General features: G+C 44.8%; 1 protein-coding gene and 1 long non-coding RNA gene across 7 annotated transcripts in view; both read left to right on the top strand.

Moving 5' to 3' along the window:
- ZNF704 (zinc finger protein 704) overlaps window positions 1-23,637 on the top strand; it is a 217,403-nt gene that overhangs the window by 140,081 nt on the left and 53,685 nt on the right. The window lies entirely within an intron of this gene.
- LOC137210518 (uncharacterized) lies at window positions 12,062-13,237 on the top strand. The gene is made up of 3 exons (XR_010936596.1): window positions 12,062-12,080; window positions 12,354-12,562; window positions 13,205-13,237. It is a non-coding gene; the product is annotated as an uncharacterized lncRNA (long non-coding RNA).

The raw sequence follows: 23,637 nt of genomic DNA on the forward strand, positions 1-23,637 counted from the left end.
TTAGGGTAAGGATGAAATGAGACGGTGTGTATAGAATACTAGACCAATGACTGCATCCCATCAGTACTGGTTTCCTCCATGTCAAGTAAGCTAAGAGATTTCCTGAGTCAGTTGGTTCTATGGAAGCCAGTCTGCGCTGGAAGGCAGACCCAGTTCTCAGTCTGGAGTCGGCTCATTGCTCAAGTACTCAGTAACCTACTTCTGTCAGCTGCAACGGTGACCTGCTTTCTCCCAGCCCTCAGCACCTAACACATTTCCTAAAAACAAAGTGGTAAACAGACCTCTTTTGAGTTAAACAGCCATGAACTAGCCAAAATCCTTGGTGAAAAGGAAGAAAATGCCCACCAGAAAAGATCTGTGGAAGCTAGAAACCCTTTTGAGCACATGTCAGAGACCCCCAAATCTGCAATTTATAAGACAAGTCGTGGCTCCTTTGTCCCAGCTCCTTAAAGCTTTGTGATAATTGACCTATGTCACACTGTGAAAAGAGTAACCCTGCCATTATTGGCCTAGCAACTAAGAGTTATTTGTGTACTAATCAGTAGTTATTGTTACTTTGATCTTTCCTGGAAGCGTTCCATGGAAGCTTGTCAAATTGTTTTGGTACCACCATGCGGGGCACGCTAGGTAGTCTTTGATGATAATCAAGACATCACTAACCAGTAGCTCCCTCTGTTGATTTTAAACCTTAATAAATTGTTTGTTATCTAATTGAAACCGACAACAATGTATAGAATGCCCACTGGGTGCAAGAATCTGAGTCGCTAAAGAATACAAAGATGAAGCGTGTGGTTCCTGCCTACCGGAAGGAACAGACCTGTGTACATGAAAAGCTAAAATACAAAAACTGTATCAGCTAGCTGTTGGCACAGCAATACCAAAGAGCAAAACACCCCAAAGTCAGTGACTTGAAACAACAGTTGTATATCCTCACTCATTCGTATGTAAGTTGGCTGGGGGTCCGTTTGTCTAGACTGGATTTGGTAGGGCTGGGCGTCAGTGTGCAGGTTGAGTTCAGGTTTGTTTCACATGACTCTCATCCTCTTTGGACCAGCAAGTTAGCCAGAGCGTATTCTTCTCACAGCGATGACAGAAGTGCCACAGAGGTGAATGGAAACGTGCAATGGCCCTTGAAGCCTAGGTTCAGAACTGACACACCCAAAACAATGGGGTGAGGAAGAATGCTCGACCTCTAGAGTAAGGAAAACAGGGTCAACTCAAAAAGGGCATGGACACAGGGAAAAGCGAGGGACTGGGAAGAATGTTGCAAACTATCACAATAATATAAATTAAGTTCAAAGTGTCAGGGGGCATAATATAGAGAGTAATTAATTCTAACTGGGGAATCAGTTGTCACTTTCTGAGGAACATGGAATTTGAGATAACCTTACAGAGTGGGTAGGATCTAGATAAGCCAAGCTGGGGGTTTGTGCACTCCAGGTAGAGTGGACTCCATGGAGAACATCATAGGTTAACACTGACTTTAATAAGCAAATGAAAAATCTTTTGGGGGTGGCTAGAGCAAGGGATCATTGGAAGGTGGGAACAAAGACAAGGCAGGCACAGTTTAGCCATTTGTAAACATTCCAAAACCCAAGTTCATTTGAGAATTTGTTGTTCATTGGTCCCTACCATGTGCAACTTTGTGCATGCTCTGAAGCATTATACTAGAAAAATGCACATAATGCACTCTTAAACGTATGCAAGTTCAGCCCTATAAATACATGAGAAGGAAGGAGACAGTTCTATAATGTGCAACAGGATATTTGAATCTCACAACGCTAAGTAATAGCCCTGCTGTTAAGGCAGGAATTATGGAATGATGGGTGGACTGTAGTTGGACTTAAGACATTGCACATATATTTTTTTCTGCTTAAACCTTTCCCTGCCAAGGAGGCTTTCACATTAGCTAAAAGTATTCAGAGAGTCTTTAACTGCTGGAGTTATTTAAAGAGTATGGAATGCCTTTGCAACTTAAAAATGGATGTGTGATAAAGTTTAAGCAGTGTTTTAATTGGCCTTTCTTAGTTTTCCCTGAGGCAGATAAACCAAACCATCAGAAGAAGCTGACAGTGAATAACAGCAAGTAATAAATCTCGCTGATCTGGCACTTAGGTATTGCTCCTGACAGCACAGGCCTACCATGTAGAATTTAATATAAAGCTCCCTCAGTAGATAAAACTGATGAATATTGTAATCCCAGTTTGAATAGACTCTTGAGTTCTTTCTTGTTTTCAGATTTTAGGAACAGACGTGCAGTCTTAAGGATACAGAACAGAGACCAGTGCCAAAAATGTAGCTCTTTTGCTTGAAATTGCTAAGTTATGAGCAAAAACAGATTAAATGACTCAAAATGGATTAGTTGAAGTTTTCTGGACATGCAATGAGACATCTGTCCCAAAACTCCTCCTGTGAATCAGGTCCTGACATAGTAAGTTTCCTGAGCGCAATCGGTATCAGCTGTAGTGTTTAAGGATGGTCAATGTCTTCTTGAATACTTTGGCTCCAGAGGTTAGAAGGCTAAGGGAAGATGTCTTTGGGTGATCCAAGGGTAGAGGGTCTCAGACGAACTAAGATGTCTTCTGTGAGTCACTGCTTTCTTCTTAATTGATCTGATTTCCTTTGACCCTATCAAGGGAAAGAAGTATTTTTTTAGAAAGCAGGCTGGGCAGAAGGATATGGATCCTGTTAAGTATTGGAGAGAATCCTAAAGTTTTTTGACCTATAAGCACCAACAAGGCCTTTGCAATTAAACTCCCATAATTCCAGTGTGTCACGTGACTTGGTTTAATGCTCCTATTCCTGTTTATAATGAAAGAGGAAAGAAATTAAATGATATCAAGAGAGTCCCTCTGCAAGGAGTTGGTAGAAGTCCCCAGCCCCTTGTCATGAGGATTTCCTCATCTGTTAACCCCTGAATCAGACTCCGTAGTTCTTAACCTAAGCCACACATTAGTCTCCTGGGAAGTTTTAAAAGTGTCAGTGCCCCAAGGCCCACCCTAGAGATTCTGATTTAATTAGTCTGGGATGGAGCTGGGCATCTAGACAAAGGAACCTAATGTGCATGAAGGTAAGGGGAATACAGGATTAGATCAATTTTATAAGCAAGACTCTGAAAGGTGGGCATGAATGAACCTCTGGCCTCACCCCCTCCCTTGGGCCTTATGCTCCCCTGTAACCCCGCATCCCCCCAAAACAGAAGTCTGAAGCCACAGTACCGAGGGCCTAGGAGTGTGCCACTTTAATCCAAAGAGCAAAATCACTGCCATAGATGAGCTGTTGCCTGGGGATATTGTCCCCAAAATACTGTGCCCACAGGAACCTGTTCTGAAGCCCACAGAGCCCTCCTATGGGGTCTCAGTGCCCCTGTCTTAGGGGAGCACAAAAACATGCATCTCAGACAGTCTCATGGAAAACAAAGGACAAGGTCAAATTTAATTCACATCTTGTGTGGGCTTAATAAATTAATAGTGATCCTAGAAATGCATCCCGTACTGCTGCCCATGAGAGCAGGGGAGTGAATTCTTCTTTCGTGATGTTATCTCATTCCCTGCCCTGATAGACATCAGTACCTGAATGCAGGGTATGCGTTTCTGGCCTGTATTTTAATGAGTGATTTAATTTGATGAGTCAGAATTTTGGTTTTTGCAGCCAAGAAGTATGATCAGCATGCATCCATAATTCTTTTTCATCTTAGAAATCACTATTGTTTCCATGGAATCCGTTGAATTGATGAATATTAAATCTGACTTCTCCTTGTGTGCATGGAGGCAAAATGGCAGAGAAGAAAGATCAGTGGCAATAGAGAGATTTTCTGTTAAACAAAATATATACTTACTGAAATATCACAGTCGTGGCTCTATCAGCCTCCTATTGCCATCCACTTTATGTGACCTATAGTGGGACCGGTATGTTATTCACAATTGCGCTTTATGAGATGACATCAATCAAATGGAAACCAGTGGTTGATAAGAGAAACTCAGTTCTGGAGCCCTCTTTTCTTGCAGAAAACTGCTGATGTAAATATGTGAAGCCAGGAAGAAAAAGCTCAAAGGTACCCAGAGGAGACCATTAAATAGCATCCAGTAATCTCACGGAAAGAGATTGTCTAAAGGTACCAAAAGCTCCCAGACAGTCACTAATACCCTCTTAGAGGCTTGGGAGTAGTCAATGGTCCATTAATCAAGAAGGAATTTAAAAACAAAATTGAAAAAAAAAAAAAAAAACAGAAAGCTTGATACTCAGATGAACTTTTAAAAAGTCTCATGCGGGGCTTCCCTGGTGGCGCAGTGGTTGAGAGTCTGCCTGCCTATGCAGGGGACACGGGTTCGTGCCCCGGTCCGGGAAGATCCCACATGCCACAGAGCGGCTGGGCCCGTGAGCCATGGCCGCTGAGCGTGCGCGTCCGGAGCCCGTGCTCCGCAACAGGAGAGGCCACGACAGTGAGAGACCCGTGTACCGCAAAAAAAAAAAAAAAAAAAAAAAAAAGTCTCATGGGAACCCTCCTACACTGTTGGTGGGAATGTAAATTAGTACAGCCACTATGGAGAACAGTATGGAGGTTTCCTGAAAAACTAAACACAGAGCTACCATATGATCCAGCAATCCCACTCCTGGGCATATATCCAGAGAAAACCATAATTTGAAAAGATACATGTACCCCAATGTTCATTGCAGCACTATTTACAATAGCCAGGACATGGAAGCAACCTAAATGTCCATGAACAGATGAATGGATAAAGAAGAGGTGATACATAATATACAATGGAATACTACTCAGCCATAAAGAAGAATGAAATAATGCCATTTTCAGTGACATGGATGGATGTAGAGATGGTCATACTGAGTGAAGTAAGTCAGACAGAGAAAGACAAACATCATGTGTATCACTTATATGTGGAATCTAAAAAAATGGTACAAATGAACTTATTTACGAAACAAAAATAGAGTCATAGATGTAGAAAACAAACTTATGGTTACCAAGGGGGAACGGGGTGGGGTAATTGGGTTTGACATATACACACTACTGCCTATAAGATAGATAACTAATAAGAACCTACTGTATAGCACAAGGAACTCTACTCAATACTCTGTAATGACCTATATGGGAGAAGAATCTAAAAAAGAGTGGATATATGTATATGTATAACTGATTACTTTGCTGTACAGCAGAAACTAACACAACATTGTAAATCAACTATACTCCAACAAAAATTAATTTAAAAAAGAAGTCACATGAACGAGAACCTACAGAAGAGGCCAAAGTTTTGAACCGTGCAGAAATTTTCCTTGATTCCCTCGCTTGTTCAACAAATATTTGTTGAATGCATCAGGTATTATTTTCAGCTCTAGGGACAAGGCTGTTACTCTTCAGTATTGATAGACTTTCATCCCAGACGTGAGAGAGGTTAGGAGTAGGTTTTCCCTCGGTATATCTCATTTGTATTAGCTTCAGTCGGACTTCCTCCTAAGTCGAATATTATTCTCTGTTGACTCTACAAACTTCCCGCAAAGTGGTATTTTCAACAGAGAGGAAGAATATGCTTGTAGTGTTGTGGTTGCCTGTGAAAAAATTTGGACCAAAGCTCCAGTCGGCTAGTATCATTTATCCAGGAAAAAGTGGCAGCAGTGTTATCAGGCCCTCTCTAATATAACGATTTGAAGGAGTCATTTTAGGATTGCAGTGTATTCTTCTAGAATCTGAAACAAGACTCTGCTGAGTGAGGCTCGTGGACCAGCCATCCCTGCCATGTGCCCTTCTGAGTGATACCAGAGAGGATATTGTCCTTCATATCCACATCAGATACAAGGAGGGCCTTCTCAAAGTGCACCACTCTCTGAAATGAATCTTAAGCAATGGCCTTTAGACATGACTGGCTCCTAAGATGATAGCAGAGACATAATTGCAACCAAAAGCAATTGTAAATTAAAGAGATTCCCCTAAATGACCCCTTACGGAAGAAGCTCACTATTTGAAATTATCTTGTTAGTTTACTTCTGTGTTATCTGTCTTCTCTATGCCTCCTCCATGAGGGCAGGTACCTTGTCTTCTTCACCAACCTAGACCAGTTGCCTGGTAAGAACTTTATTAAATATTCCATGACTGAGCTGAATAACTGATGATATAGAGGATACAAACCTGGGAGGGACATCAGACTCCACATCGCAACGCTCTCAACTTAGTGGAATGACCAGCTGAAATGAAAAGGTGACATTTAAGAGCAATAAAGATGAAGTCTCTCATCTGGGCCCCAATTTCCATCTGCACAAGGGCAGCATGGGGGAAGCCTGGCTTAACAGCAGTACCTATGAAACACTTACAGGAATTAGTTGACAATAAACTCAGTATGAGTCAACAGCATGAAAAGCAAATGTCCAATATCGTTACTAGAAAATGAGCCCCCCACTGCAGTCAACTGATTTTCCACAAGGGGGCCAAGGTAATTCAAGAATCGTCTTTTCAACAAAGGGTGCTGAGACAGAGTATCTACATGCAGAAGAATAAAGTTAGACCCATACCTCAACCATATAAAAAAATTAACTCAAAATGGTTAAAGACCAAATGTAAGAGGTCAAACTAGGAAACTCTTAGAAGAAAGCATAGGAGTAAAGTTCATGACCTTGAGTTAGGCAATGGTTTCTTAGGTGTGACACCAGAAACACACGTGACAAAAGGAAATTAGATGCATGGGGCTTCATCAAAGTTAAAAACTTTAGTGCTGCAGAAGACACTATCAAGAAAGTGAAAAGACAGCCCACAGAATGGGAGAAAATATTTGCAAATCATATATCTGATCCTGGTCTAATATTGAGAATTTATAAAAGCTCTTACAACTCAATAATAAAAATACAACCCAATTAAAAAGGGTAAAAGACTTAAATAGACATTTTCCAAGGAAGGTATACAAATGGAAAATGAGCACACGTAAAGATGTTCGACATCATTAGTCACTTGGGACTAATCAAGGCAAATCAAAAGTGGTTTCACACCCACTATGATGGCTATTATCAAAAATATAGGGCTTCCCTGGTGGCGCAGTGGTTGAGGGTCTGCCTGCCGATGCAGGGGACATGGGTTCGTGCCCCGGTCCGGGAAGATCCCACATGCAGCGGAGCGGCTGGGCCCATGGGCCATGGCCGCTGAGCCTGCGCATCCGGAGCCTGTGCTCCGCAACGGGAGAGGCCACAACAGTGAGAGGCCCGCGTACAGGTAAAAATAAATAAATAAATAAATAAATAAAGATAATAACAAGTGTTGGGGAGGGTATGGAGGAATTGGAAGCTTCATACATTGATGATAGAATTATAAAATGGTCCAGCCAGTGTGGAAAACATTGTCATTTCCATTTTGTCAGAAGGTTAAACATGGAGTTACCATACAACCCAGCAATTTCACTCCTAAGTACATACCAAAGAGAATCGAAAACATATGGCCACACAAACACTTGGATAGGAATATTCATAAAAATATTATTCATTATAGTCAAAAATTAGAAACAGCACAAAAGTCTATCAGCTGATGAATGGATAAATAAAACCTGATATATCCATACAATGGAATATTATTCAGCAATAAAGAGCAACAAAGTTCTGATACAGGTTGTAATGTGGATGAAGCTTGAAAATATTAGTCTGCTAAGTGAAAAAAGGCCGTCACCAAATATCACATGTTATATGAGCCCATTTATGTGAAACGTCCAGAAGAGACAAATCTATACAGAAAAGATTAGTGGTTGCCAGAGTGTGGGGAATAAGTTGTGACTGCTAATGGGTATGGGGCTTCTCTGGGAGGTGATGCAAATGTTCTGGAAGTGGTAATGGCTGTATAACTCTGTAGACATACTAAAAACCACAAAAAATACTGAATTTTACATTTTAAAAGCATGAATTTTGTGGCATATAAATTATATCTTAATAAAGCTGTTATACAAAAGGGAGTCCCCCGGAACAAGGTCCCCTTCATAGAGCACTTGTCACATCCTGCCTGAAATACTGAATTCAGTCCTGGGCATAGGACAGAAGCAAAGTAAAACTATCTGACCAATGGAAAAGCAGCTTCAATAATTAGGACATTTAGACTTGTTCCGAGCAAAACATTGAAGACATACCGGATGTTTAACCTGTTTAAAAAAGAAAAAAACAGCAGACACAAGCTAGTTCTTCAAATTTGGGTGACATTTCTGTGGGAGAGGAATCAGAATTGCGCTCCGTTATGCTGGAACACTGAGCTACCTAAGGAAAAGGCTGGTGTTGCCTCAACACGAAGGAGAACTTTTGAAACATTGAATTGTCTGAATGAAGAAGGGGCTTCCTCTGTGCATGAGGAGTTCCTCACCGTGAGAGCAAGGGGTCAGAGTTCATGCGATCAGGATGCTATGGAAGGTGGCTGCGGCTTCAGATGACAGGTCGGACTGGCTGACCCCGAGATAATTTTCCTTTGAATGGATTCTATCATTTAATCCCAGGAAACTCTTGTGGGTTGTAACTGATCGCTCAGATCTCATATGCCTGGAAGTTTGTGATACTTTTTTTTTCTAAATGCATTTATTACCTTGCAGTTTCTCACATTCACATGTACCAATGTTTTTGTCTATTTAACATAATCTTAAAATATCTTCTGAAATCCATCCTTGTCAACTAGAAGTCAGGATCATCAGCAAATCCAAACATTTTTCTGTGCCCTCATCCAGATCATTTATAAAATGGTCTAAGCAGCAGCTTCGCAGGAACGTGGTTGTTAACATGTCTCCACGCAGAGAGGTGTCCATTCATTTCCACCTTGTTTCCTGTCTGTAAGCTGGTTCTCTGTTCATGACAAGGCTCCCTCAATCCCCTGATAACTCCACTTTTTAAAAATAGTCCGTGAGGTGGAATTGTACTAAAGGCTTTTTTTTTTTTTTTTTGGTGGTACGCGGGCCTCTCACTGTTTTGGCCTCTCCCGTTGCGGAGCACAGGCTCTGGACGTGCAGGCTCAGCGGCCATGGCTCACGGGCCCAGCCACTCCGCGGCATGTGGGATCTTCCCGGACCGGGGCACGAACCCGTGTCCCCTGCATCGGCAGGCGGACTCTCAACCACTGCGCCACCAGGGAAGCCCTAAAGGCATTTTTAAAGACTGAAGGGGGGGTTACCTTCAGCATCTTTACTGCTGCCAACTTGAAGTGGTTTGGAAGCCGTGTGGGGTCTAACCCACTAGATACTATCGCTAAACATCAGTAGGGAAGATGGAGGGCTGTGAACTATTACCTTCACCGCCTCCCCTCTACCCATGTGCATATTCATCTCCTCAAGGATTTATAACAGGTGCATCAGGCATAATTTGCTTTTGCAGAAGTCATGTCATTTGCTTAGGGTTCTGTGGCCGTCCTCTTTTACTTTCACCAGCATAAAAGATAAAAAAGCTGACCCTTAGTAGTCGGTGGTTTCCACAACCCCCAGGACTCCTTCTTACAAAACAGTTATACTAGTATTCTGCCCTTTAGCACAGGGCCAGTTAAAGACAGGTTATATATCTTGAGCTCCATAGGTTCTCTCTTAAGTTTCTTTAAACAGTGAGTTTTTAACCTGCTGGAGGCTGTGGATCAATTTCAAGGAATCCATCGATTCACTGAAATAATATACAAAATCTTGTGCACATGTATATATCCCTTTTTCTTTCCTGATGCAGAGTGTACACCTGACCTGCCATTCACAGTGGATTTCTCTATTCTCATTTAGTCCCACTATCCACGAGACTGTGGCTGTTTGCCACTATTCTCTTCTGTTGCCACTGCTGCTACTATCAAAACTGTCACTGTCATCAGGACTGTTGTCAGTTTCCATCTTCCCAGTTACTTATAGTCTCTGACATCCGTCACTAGCAGGCTAGAACATGCACAGCTCTCGAGGCAATTCAGATTGTGGCCAGAAGTACACTGGGAACCACCATTGGATGGTACCAGGAAGAGTTGTGTTTGCCCTGGCCTAAGATTCCAGGTGCCTGCCCTGCAGTGCTGCCGTGCACCCCGAGCTCATCAAGGTGAGCCCTTTCCCTCCCTGCTGCCAAGCTGGCCCAGCTTGTACAGTGAGTGTGTCACTGGTCTCCAGATTGTGGCACACTGCACTCACATGTCTGGCACCCTATCCACTTGAGGTTTTGCCAACCCTTTCCCTAGCATACTGGGTAAAAACACTGTCTTAGCTCAGGCTGTGCAATATCGTAATTTATAAGAAATATACATATTTGGTCATTCAGATGACCAAATATATATGTTTCTCACATATATTCGGTCTTCACCTACTGTTCCTGACTCACAATGCCCAGAACCCTTGGAATTTCCTGAGCAGTAAGAGCAATGGAATAATATTTGGGCTCTCATCCTCACTTCCTGAAAATGCTTCAGGAAAGATGACTTTTGGATCCTAGCAAAGGATGGGGGCTGGCTTCCAGGAGAACCAATTGTGTGATTAGAGAGTTGAAACTTTCAGTCTCACCCTGTCCTTAGGGAGGGGAGAGGGCCTGGAGGTTGAACTAATCACCAAGGGTCAAAATTTAATCATTTGTGCTTATGTAATGAAGCCACTATAAAAACCCAGAAGAATGGGGGTTCAGAGAGCTTCCAGGTTGGTGAACACGTGGAAACTGGGGAAAGTGTCACACCTGGAGAGAGCATGGAAGCTCTGTGCCCTTTCCCCATGCCTTGCCCTATGTGTCTCTTCATCTGCTGATTCAGATCCTCTAATATCTTTGTAGAATAAATCAGTAATCTAGTGAGTGAAAGCCTTTTCCTGGGTTCTGTGAGCTGTTCTAGCAAATTAATCAAACCGGAGGAGGGGGTCATGGGAGCCTCCAGTTTGTAGCAGGTTAGTCAGAAACACCTGGTTAGTCAGTAACTACCTGGACTTGCAGTGGGCATCCTGAGTTGGAGGGGTCTTGTGGGACTGAGCCCTTTACCTGTGGATGCTGATTCTAGCCCAGGTAGATAGTGTCAGAATTGAGTTGAATTCTCAGACACCCTGCTGGCACCTGAGAACTGCCTGCTGGTGTGGGGAAGCCTCCACCTTTACACATTGGAGTTGGGTCCAGAAACCCCTTTGCAGGCTGCTTTAACAAAATACCAGAGACTGGGTGGCTTAAACAACAGACATTTACTTCTCACGGTTCTGGAGGCTGGGAAATCCAAGCTGCAGAGGCCAACTCATTCAGTTCTTGGTGAGGGCCCTCTTCCTGGTTTGCAGATGGCTGCCTTCTTGCTCTTGTGTCTCTTTCTCTTATTATAAGGACGCTAATCCCATCATGGGGCTTCACCATCATAACCTCTTCTAAACCTAATTACCTCCCAAACGCTGTGCCTCCTAATACCATCACATCGAGGGTTAGGCCTTCAACATAAGAATTTGGGGAGGACACAAACATTCAGTCGGAAACACAGACGATGGTGTCCAACTGCCTAGATGGGAATGCAGTGTCCACCGCTTACTTTGCCTTTCCTCTCTGTGCCTCAGTTTCCTCATCCCTAAAAATGGGGGTAATAATAGTATTGACCTCATAGACTTATTATGAGGATTAATGGAGTTCATGGAAGTAAAACCTAGAGCAGTGGCTGGCATATAGCAACTGCTACATAAATGTTAAATATTATGATTTATTTAAGGAGGTAGGTTATACCCTGGGTTTGACCCTGTAGGGCCACAATCCAAAGGAGTTATAATAAAGGTAACTTTTGGGCAAATATCAGAGTGGTCTTTGGACAGCTCTGGAGACAGGAAATCCTCCCACATGCTTTATTTAACTTGAATGTCTTTTTCCTCTGTACCATGACAGCAAGTATAACCCATGCCACGTCAGGAAAAACACATAGGTAGACAGCTGGTCCTCAAGGAATGTATCTCAGGGAAGGTGTCCAGCCTGGGGATTTTCGAGCTTTGTCTGAAAGCAACAAGATCCCTGTGTTAAATTGCATAATCACCAAAAAGAAATAGTACTTGTGGAGGGCATGGAAATACACCACTCAGATCTTCTTTCAAAATGAAGCTGCAGCTGCAGGGAACACAGTTGCCGGCCAGCCTCTTGCTGCCACTGTTTTGAATCCGCCGCACCTGGTAAGATCATGCCTCCCCCTGGGCTGCTCGTCTCCAAGGACCCGGCACAGCAGGGCTCCTAGACCTGGGTCATTCTGCCCGACACGGGGCTTCACTACCGGGCAACCTCTGCTCAGGGCGCCATCAGCTTGAGCTGAGACTTTCTTAGAACTGCTCCAAAGTACTTCCCAGCCAGTCCTTCTGTCCTCACTCCTTCCTGACAGGTGTCAGACCTGGCGGGTGGCCTGCAGGCTCCGCTGCCTTCTCGAGCTCCCACCCCCTCTCCCTTCATAGGCATCTTCCCTAGTAAGTCACTTACAGAACTGCTCTTGTCTCGGTGACCGCTTCTGGGAGGACTCAGACTGACAGAGCAGCTATTACTACCTCTCTGAACTTCTAGAAGATTTACCTGCCTACGAATGAAAGCGGGTGCTTATTTCTGTCTGTGCTGGTTGAACCTTCATAGAAATAGCATACCAAGTGAGAAAAGAAATGTCCATGAAGTAAGTGACGTGTCATACTGAAAGGGTTTTTCTCTACAATTTTATAATCATTTTAATTGGCTCATTTTCTCATCAGATTTCAAATAAACCCAGATTCTTAGTCCGTATGCATGTTAATTCCTTATCATAAGATTATTGGTTCATTTCAAGTATGTAGAAAAGCAAATGTATAAGCCTTCCTAATGATTCAAAAAAAAGGAAAAAAGATAGATAGGTAACCACTGAGCTGTTGACTAATAGGGGCCTATTTGTATGTGAAATATTTAGAACTTCATAATAGCACAGAATTGAAAGATATATTGAATGGGTAATTCCACCGTAGTTTAATCAACATGCTATTACAGTAAGTGCACCTATAAACTGCTGCTGTGCTCGTATGACAATTTAAACGAGTGAAAAATTACCAGCAGAGGTGGAAATTATTATTTATACCTGATAGCTATACAATTGTTTTCAGTAATGCTCTTTACATTAAATATTAATTCCAGCATCCTAGGCTTATAAGCCATTTATATTGTTTTCAGAAGAAATGTGAAAGAGTAGCTACAATGCTTTGCTTCCCCTGCACTGTAGACTTCTCTTGGCTTTAGCCTAAGCCTTGTTTGGCATTACTAACCTGTATTCATCCACCTCTTATTACAGGAAACTGGATATGCCCTGGCCAGTAGCCATCCAGCCATGTTACTGATCTGCTGTTATGTCCAGCAGTAACCTTTGCATTGTGTTCCTGACTGTATCAGTTTCTCCTGCTTATTCCTTTGGGGAAGTCATGTTCCTTGTACACAGAGTAGACACAGCTAAATGTGCAGTTGTTCAGCCTTTGGGTGTTCAATAAATAGGTTTGATTTCATAGTGCTTAGATTGTACTGTTATAAACACTTTAAGAATGATAGAGTTACCATTTTCTAGGGACAAGATACCTAACTGACAGTTTGAATTGATCTGTCACCAAATAATAGCTGTATGAATTGACAGAAACATATAACCTTAAGATGGTTAAAATATAAACGAGAGAACACAGGAAACAGAGCCACTGATGTTGGGGTGTGTGTGTGTGTCTGTGTGTGTGTGTGTGAGAATGAGGATCCTCTGGAGGGCGGTGTAGGTGCTTCCACTCATCTCCCAGAATCTCAACATTCCAAGTGTCTCGTGTAGAACATTGACAAGGTATGGGGCAAGGAATTCTGCCTAAAGCAGTACTTTGCACATAGTAGACATTGAATTGAAGCTTGTTTGAATTATATTAACAGGAGATTATCTTCAATAAAAGCCAACTCCAGAAATAAAATTACCCACAGTACATAACTCAGGAAAGAGAACCACTGTCTGGTTCATTGATCTGAAACAATCAATTTAAAAGGCTAGTTTCTAGCCTTGAAACTAAAGATAAATGTTTAATAAGAGCAAATATCAGATTGAACCATATGAAACTACCACTTTTGTAGATTAAAAAAAGAGTGAATATCAGCAATTTCATATGGTTTAACCTAACAGTATAAAACAGGTATTTATTTGGGTAGGGGTTACAATTTGGGTAGATGAGTTGAATTGAAATTTAATCATTCAAAACATTTTAAGAATATTGTAAGAATTCTATTTAAAGAAAATCCATAGAGAATCTTTTTGAAAGCAAAACACTTTTTTTAATAGGAGTAAAAAGCTTAAATTCAATCTATTTTTGTCGACTTCAACTTTTATTTTCTATGTTCTCATTAATGTGGAATCACCCATGTATAGAAAAGAAATCCTTTTCAAGGATTATCTTAAGATAATTTTTTTTTTTTTTTTTTTTTTTTTTTGCGGTACGCGGGCCTCTCACTGTCGTGGCGTCTCCCATTGTGGAGCACAGGCTCCGGACACGCAGGCTCAGCGGCCATGGCTCACGGGCCCAGCCGCTCCGCGGCATGTGGGATCCTCCCAGACCGGGTCACGAACCCACGTCCCCTGCATCGGCAGGCGGACTCTCAACCACTGCGCCACCAGGGAAGCCCAAGATAATTTTAAGTGTAATACAGAAAAAAAAAATGTATATTCTAAAACATACTGCATTAACTTCACAAATATATTTCAATTATAGAAGATAACAAGCATGTCTTGAATTTAAAACAAGGTTATAAAGAAGACCATGAAAATGGCATTAGTGTGGGGTGTGAAGACCCCACTGGGTCACTGGAATAAGGTAGGGCTAGCAGAATGGCCAAGTGCTCTTAGGAAATTACCAAAGTCTCCACATTTGTAAAATGGGGCAGTAACATCAATAAATTTAAGCGAAAACTTAAAATAATGTACATACAGCATCTGGCGTTGGGAATGCTCAATAAATATTAGCTATTATTAGAAAGAAGATGCAGTTTTTTAAAAAAAGTATTGATTAGGGCTTCCCTGGTGGCGCAGTGGTTGAGGGTCCGCCTGCCGATGCAGGGGACACGGGTTCGTGCCGCGGTCCGGGAAGATCCCACATGCCGCGGAGCGGCCGGAGCCTGTGCTCCGCAACGGGAGAGGCCACAACAGTGAGAGGCCCGCGTACCGCAAAACAAACAAACAAAAAAGTATTGATTACATGTTTTCTTTTTTTAAGCCGGATCTGGAACTTGAGCAGCTTAAAAAGGAGTTAATTCAGTTACACCCATACCAGTTGGTCCCCTCTTTATAGCATAAGACAGTGGAGGCACCAGTCCTGCCAAAGGTGTAGCCGAAGTCTGCAAGCAGGTCCCACACAGGCTAAACGTGAAATAAACCAAAATTTTAAAATATAACAACAAGCCCTAAATTCCCCCTTAGCCTAGAGCAGGGGAGCAGATTAGCCCATTGACTTGCTAACAGCTCTCCTCTGCCTAGCTTGAGCGGCTGCCCCTGGAGGGCAGGGCACGTACCCCAGCGCCTGCAGTACGTGGGCAGTGAGGGCTCCAGAGCTGCTTTCTCCCCACGAGGGGGCTCCCTCTCTCACTCCCAGGAAGCCTGCTGGGGCGGCTTGGTTGGGAACAATATGAACCTCTGTCTTTGGAAAAACAGGTAAGATGGCAACAGCGGTCACTCCTAGCCCACGTTTAGGCCTGTTGCCAACATAAAAATGTCACCATAGTAATGTCACCATAATAATGTCTCCATAATGAAAGAGGAGAAGTAACAGAAATAAGAAAGTCTTTTTTAACCTTATTTTTTAAAAAAAAATCTAGAGAAAAATATCACCTCTTTTCCCCTTAACTGGCAAAGCAGAAAACACTAGATTTATTTTCTCCCAACTGCCCTTGTGAAATAACTTTCATCACCATAAAGATAGCTAGAAGTTCTTTACATTATTGAGACCTAAATGGATTTCAGGCCTCAGAGCAATAATATAATTAAGCCCACCAGAAAGTCTGGTATGACCCGACTTGGACATAAAAGTAAGAGTGAGAGATGCAATTGTGATTACAGTTTTCTTCTTGAGGGCAGCTGTGACGTTTGACCTGCAGCCTGTTAACCTGCAGATGGCCCGAATGACTCGGGGCTTCAACTCCATTAGCCTGGGCCCCACTGCCTCTGCACACAGGGCAGGCCCCGCCCGACGAGTTGCTCCCCAGGGCTCAGGGACTGACCAGCTGACGGCCCACAGCAGCCCAACCAGAAGCTGGCTGAAACATCCATGAGCCCTTTCCAGACAGTCTGACTACCTTGCTTTGGCCATTGCTGAGTAGCAGGCAGGTGCTTCATGGGATGTAAAGGGTCGGCAAGGACCTTGCCATTCCGGAGGCCAGGAAGAAAGAGACCAGCAGGCCCCGGGCAGGAGACAGGGTCTGGGGCCATGGTCATCTGCAGCTCCCTGCATCTCCTCCTCTGTGCACAGAGTGCACATGAGTCCACATGTAGACACTCACACACAGACCCAGACACAAAGCTACACAAACACACACACACACTCTCACAGACACACAGAAAGACACACACTGACCCACACAGGACATCAACCCAGGCAGACACAGACACGGAGATAAACACACACGCAGGACACATACACACTCACACATTCACAGACACACAGAGATATTCACACAGAGACATGAAGATATACACAAATACACGTACACATTCGCAGACACGCAGAGACATTCACACACAGACCCACATAGGACATCAACCCACACAGACACAGACACGAAGATATACACACACACACAGATTCACAGGTACTCACAGACACACAGAGAGACACACACAGACCCACACAGGACATCAGCGCACACACACAGACCCACATAGGACATCAACCCACACAGACACAGACACGAAGATATACACACACACACAGATTCACAGGTACTCACAGACACACAGAGAGACACACACAGACCCACACAGGACATCAGCGCACACACACAGAACCACATAGGACATCAACCCACACAGACACGAAGATATACACACACATACACACACAGGTTCACAGATACTCACAGACACACAGAGAGACACTCACGCACAGACCCACACAGGACGTAAGCCCACATAGTCACACACACACACACATACACACAGGTTACAAGAGGGGATTTGATGTGTGCCCTCTGGTCTTCTATCATCTGCTGTCTAAAGGGCCATCCCAGAAGGGCACTTCCATGTTCACAGAAGGCTTTGTGTTCGGAGAAACCTGCGTGGATTTAAGACCAGACTCGTGGCTCCCGGGAGAACATGTTGGCTGCGATCAAAAGCGCCAAACGTACACAGAAAGAAGGCCATCCAGGGATGTTCACGGCGCTTCACAGAGCTACACTCCGCAGCTTACTCACATCCAGAAGTCCAGCTAATCCCACAGAATTGTTTTCAGGGGATTTGGAACTTATTATTTAATAATGTTATTGCTGCCGTTCCAGAGTTCACAGATGGGTCTGCGAGCCTTGGTGAATACAGGAGAATGAGCCCAGACACTGGAACCACATCAGTTCTGCAGAGATAGGCCAACATCTTGTTAGGACCAGTAAAAAAAAAAAAAGAAAGAAAATTCATGTGAATGATTTATTTAATAGCTGAATTTTTGAGAAATTGTTTTCCACACGAGGAACTGAATGCATTACCAGGTCTAATGAGCTGAGGGAGAGCGGGCAGAAGAAATCTGCAGAAGTTCTTCAGATCTGCCTTCTGTGCTGCCCCCTGCCAACCCTCAGCCGCTGCCGACCGCCACTACTTAACGCCAGTTTGTCCCAAAACCCTTCAAGAATTTACTTTAGGGCTTCCCTGGTGGCGCAGTGGTTGAGAGTCCGCCTGCCGATGCAGGGGACACGGGTTCGTGCCCCGGTCCGGGAGGATCCCACATGCCGTGGAGCAGCTGGGCCCGTGAGCCATGGCCGCTGAGCCTGCGCATCCGGAGTCTGTGCTCCGCAACGGGAGAGGCCACAGCAGTGAGAGGCCCGCGTACTGAAAAAAAAAAGAATTTACTTTAAGCAAGATTTCATGCTAGATGTTGGAAACAGATGCCAGACTGAGTCGTGATGCACGGGGGAGGAGCGAGCACAAGCAACTCAGACGACACAGCGGGGCACCTGGCATGGCTGGGTGGGTATCAGCAGGCTTCCCGGGAGTGGGACGGAGCTGCTGACGGCAGGGTGAGGAGAAACAGGCCAGGTGGAAAGGGGAGGAAGCTTGATCCAAAAGCAGAGGGCGTAGCTTGTGCTCAGGTACGGAGAGGAAGGTGCGTCTTCTTGTGGAGAACTGCTACGAGTGGGGAGCTGCTCTGCAGGGCACCTGTGCTGAAATGGGGGCAAGATGGGGAGACTCCGCTAGAAAGGGCCACGTGCTTCCTGTACAGGGCTTTGAATCTTATCCTGAAGGCTGTGGGAACCTCCCAAGAGCGTATGTCTCCACATCGCCACTGCTGTCCGCAAGCTGTTACCTCCTGAACTCTCTTGTAAACCTCCTGCTGCCCCTCCACCTATCCCCTTCCTTGACTCTCCAGACATCCTGGTCATTCACCCTTTATTAAAAGCTTGAGCCACCTGCTCACAGCTTTCCTCTCCTGGATGACATGAGTGACCATTACATACGTGGCCTCACCATGCACGATGCAGTGACCTCCACCCCTCCCCCGCCTCTGCCCTCTCCTCCTGCGGCTGAACCTTGGCCCTGCCATCTCCCAGGATTTCTCTGTCTCTGGAATTCCATCTCTGGGATTCCCTTCCTGCTCAGAACCTCCTGTTCTTCCAGCTCTTTCTCTCTTTTGCTCCCACCACACTTGTGTTCAGACCTCATTAAGATCTCTGGTTTCTCTTCATTTGCTCTCCCATCTTTTGGTCCCCTCCAGCCTTCACTCATTTCCTAAGCCAGCCAAGATCCACGACACTCTCTCCAAATGCAGTTTTACCAAAACCTCCCACACCTCTTCGTTGTCCCCCCAGGAAAAGCCAGCGGCTGCTCCCACGCATCCCAGCTCCAGCTCTCAGCCCCCCACCCCACCTCCAGTCACCATCATGAGAGGATCAAGGTTTCCAACCTCAGCAGAGCCTTCCCTGCTGCCTGTCTTTGGGTGTCCCGTGCGGGTTTCTGTCCCGTTACCCCTAACAGCGATGTCAAACCTTCCGCCCTCCAGGGTCCCCTCCCCCACTCCCCACGGAGAAACGTGTCTGCTTCTGAGGAAGGAATTAAAGCAGAAACCTCCAAAAAGAGACATCGTCAAGTGCCCGAGCCCCACGCCTACTCATGTGCCTACGCCCAGGCCACCTCTGTTCTCGTCGTTCCAGTTATAGGGGACTGATGCCCCTCCTTCTGTGTAAAGTGAATTCCACCTGAGCCCAGGACCCCGCTCTGGGCAGCCTCAGTAAAGACCTTGTCCGCTTATTGTCCATCCTCTCCTGGATCTTAAACCTCTGCATGCCACTGGCTCTTTCCTGTCAGCATCTCAATGTACTAGAGTCCCATTCATTTGAAGAAAAAACAAAGACTGTCTAACTTCCTCCAGGAAATGCAGTCTTCTTTCCATCATGGCCAAGCTTCTTTAAAAAGTCGATTACGATCCCTGCCTCCAATTTCTCACCTCCTAGTAACCATTCACTCCTCAACCCACAGCAATGCCACTTCCTTTCCTGCTAAAGTTTCTGCTACTGCCCGGCGACCCGCTGGTCCTGATGGGCTTGGTGTCCACCTCCTTTGACACTGTGAGCCTGTCCCTCCTTGAGAGTCTCTTGTCTCTTGTGTTCTCCAACCACTGCCCTCACTCCTGTTCTACCCCTGTCAATTCCTGTTCAGTGTCCCTGAGCGCAGGTGGGAAGAAACACTTAAGCATGTTAGGGGACTGAGAAAAAGCAAAGTGGGCACAGGAGAAGGGGCAGGATGAAGAGGGGGATGAAGTTGGTACAGATGGAGGCATGGCTTCAAGCAGGAAAAGCAACACTTGAACCACCTGTGAGGCCGAGGAAAGGAGGTGAAGAGGCAAAGTGTGAGAGAGGTCCTGCCTGTAGGCCTCAATTTGCTCTAAAATGTAGGAGGTTAGAGTATCTGCTGTTTACTAAAAACACTAATTCAAAAAGATACATGAAGCCCAGTATTCATGGCAGCATTATTTACCATAGCCGAGATATGGGAGCAACCTAACGGACCATCAGGAGATGAATGGATAGAGAAGATGTGGTACATGGATATGACGGAATATACTCAGCCATAAAAAAGAATGAGATTTTGCCATTCGCAGCAACATGGATGGGCTTGGAGGGCATTATGCTAAATGAAGTAAATCAGACAGAGAAAGACAAATACTGCACGATATCATTTATATGTAGAATCTAAAAAATACAACAAACGAGTGAATATAACCGAAAAAAAGAGCAGACTCAGATATGGAGAGCAAACTAGTGATTACCAGTGGGGAGGGGGAAGGGGCAATATACAGGTGGAGGAGTGGGAGGTACAAACTGTTGGGTGTAAGATAGGCTCAAGGGGCTTCCCAGGTGGCGCAGTGGTTGAGATGCAGGGGACGCGGGTTCATGCCCCAGTCCGGGAGGATCCCACATGCCGCGGAGCGGCTGGGCCCGTGAGCCATGGCCGCTGAGCCTGCGTGTCCGGAGCCTGTGCTCCGCAACGGGAGAGGCCACAACAGTGAGAGGCCCGCGTACGGCAAAAAAAAAAAAAAAAAAAAAAAAAAAGAAATGTACATCGAAATTTAACGTGGCCACATCTTCCACAGCCCATTTTTCCCTTGTATTTTACGAAAGTATTGATCCATGACAGATTAGAAATTTCTTAAAAATGATCCTTCCCCACAGGTCGTCTCAGAAGTACTGGCCTGTGTTGCCTTACCTATTATGATGTGTTTGCTCTCATTTTTCCATCTTGTTTAATCAAGGCCACTGGACACTTTAGTGCACTGGAGGCAGCTTCTTTAATCTTCCCTATAGTCTTAAAGGAAACAACAGCTGAAATGAAATTGGAGGAGGTAGCACTGACCACTTTTGCTACAAGATCCCTTTAGAAAGAAAATGAAGTTTTTGTGCTTAATCACGTTTAACAGTTACTGAATCCAGTTTTCCAAATTCTCAGGAAAAGCTTTCCCAGAATTCCAAGATTGGGGATGTCACTGTGGCCTTTCTAGGGAAAGAGACTTTATTTTCAGACTTTACTCCTTGTTTGAAGGTTACCACAAGTTTTAAAAGTAGTTGAACTCAGTCTAGACAGCAGATTTTGGTAGTTGCTGAGGAGCTGGATCGGTGCTAATCTAAGAAATGTATTCTTCATTTTTATTTCCGTTTATTACTACCACGCTTTAATTGCAGTTAAATGTCTTTTATGGCTCTCTTGGGTGTAAAACACTTCTCTCTTAGCTGGTGGGTTAGCCAGGGGAGACCGTATTTGTATGCACCCTGCAAGCAGATGGCATTCAGGCATGAAGTGTTATCAAAAGAAGAAAAATGCTTCTTGTGGCGTGAACAATAGCCGGGCTTCTCGGCGCAGGCCACGGCCGAGCGCTCGGGGCCACACCAGCAGCGCCCACCCATGGGGGAGACCCCAGGCCCGGGGCCGTGTCCTCTGCTGCTGCACACCCCCGCAACTGCCTCTTTATGTCACAAGTGATGTCCTTCTGCAACCTGCTGCCACAGTCACCAGGCAATCAATTCTTCCGATAAAAGATCGGTTGTCAAACCCCAGAAACTCATTTTCCACATGGCAACCAGAGTGAGCTTTTTGAAAAGCACATCTGATAGCATCACCCCAAGCTGACCTGACCTCTCCCAACCCCACCCCACTTGAAACAATTCAGTGCTTCCCAGGGCCTTTAAGATAAGGGCCTTACACAACTTCACAGGCCCTACCTGTGCAAGGGCCACCCCGCTCGGCCTTGTCATTCCTTTGATGGCAGCCTGGCCTGCACTCTCGCACTGCCCAGCCCCAGGCTCGTCCACGGCCTCAGCGAGGCAACACCAATGCCCCTTCGAGCCCCCCTGAGCCGGGAGTTCTCCCCTTAGCCAGCAGCACCGAATCCATCCACTCCTTCCTGGCATTTGTCACGTCTGTAAGTTTACATTTATTTGTGTGTATCCTATGAAAGTCTGGTTCTTCAACAGACTGGAGCTCCAGAGGGCAGAGACTCTGCCGAATTTTCTTGAGACTGTATTTCCAGGAACTAAAGGAGCTCTGAGCACACAGCTACTACTGCAGGAGTGAGGGTTGAAAGCAGAAAGTTTTTCAAAATTAAATCCAAACGGGCACTCAAGGCTTTGGCAACTTGTGGACCGTCCTCAAGAGCCATGATGTCATGAGCTGTATCCTTGCCAAGGCTCCAATGTGAAGCTCTAGCGAGGGACCCAGCAGCTGCTCTTCCCCGCGCCAGTGTTACCACCTCTTACTCTTGTGAAGTTTGTGTCTTTATGAAAAATAACACCACCAGCACAAGCCACCCTACCCTACCCCCGCAAAAAAAGAAAAGTAGGGCTTCCCTGGTGGCGCAGTGGTTGAGAGTCCGCATGCCGATGCAGGGGACACGGGTTCGTGATCCGGTCCGGGAAGATCCCACATGCCGCGGAGCGGCTGGGCCCGTGAGCCATGGCCGCTGAGACTGCGCGTCCGGAGCCTGTGCTCTGCAACGGGAGAGGCCACAACAGCGAGAGGCCCGCGTACCGCAAAAAAAAAAAAAAAGAAAGAAAAGAAAAGTAACAACTGCTAGTGTTGGTGCTGAATAGGAAGAGCAAGTGAAGTAACCTAACACTTTCCTCTTTGCTGTGGGGTTATGTGCTATGGGCGTGTTCATGAACTTGAAGGTTAATAATAGCTAACATCCACGGAACCCTTACTGTAGTGAGGCTGTGTGCTTGTGCTTGCATACATTTTCTCATTTAACCTTCTCAACAGATCTATTTTTATCTTCCTCTTTCTAATAAAGAAACAGAGAGTCTGAGATGTTAAGTAATTTACCCAAGGTCACACAGCTAGTAATGGCAGAGTGGATTTGAAGCCACATGATCTAACTCATTCCAAAGTCTGTGCTCTTCACCATTACCATTACTGCCTCTCCCAGAGAGGCCCAGGACACCTCTTTAGCAGATATGTAGGGAGTCTGTCCTCAAAGACTAAATGCTATCTGTTCATCGAGCAACAGATGTCTCTTAGTCTATTACTTTGGGTTTGAATTACGGTTTAACTAAAAACAGCTAAACAGCCTACCTTTAGCTTCTTCCCTTTCCATTACATTTTCCATTTTGACCCTTCTCTAAAATACAGATTGATCATCTGTCTCTCCGCCAGTTTCATGAAGGTTCAATGGCTTCCCTCTGCTTACAACAATACGACAAGCCACTTAGCCTGGCACATGAGGCCCCATGAACTGGCCCAGGCTCTGTGTTCTCATCTCCCATCCTTCAAATAGGACTCCTAAGTGGATTACAAGGCAAGGACTTGCCTAATTCCTTGCCTGAAATGTGATTCTCCCTTCTTGAAATCCTATTCATCCGTCGAAGCCAGGTCAGCCTCAGGGGCAAATCACATATAGAGTAACAATGAATATTACTATTTTTTTAAAAAAATTCTAAATGTTATTAAGTCCCATATTACTCAACTAAGTCTGAGAGAAAAGATTAATTGAAAAAGGTCTCAACCTTTTGTAAACACGTGATTAGTAA

The sequence above is a fragment of the Pseudorca crassidens genome, chromosome 17, assembly GCF_039906515.1.
Source record: "Pseudorca crassidens isolate mPseCra1 chromosome 17, mPseCra1.hap1, whole genome shotgun sequence".
Taxonomy (NCBI): Eukaryota; Metazoa; Chordata; class Mammalia; order Artiodactyla; family Delphinidae; genus Pseudorca; species Pseudorca crassidens.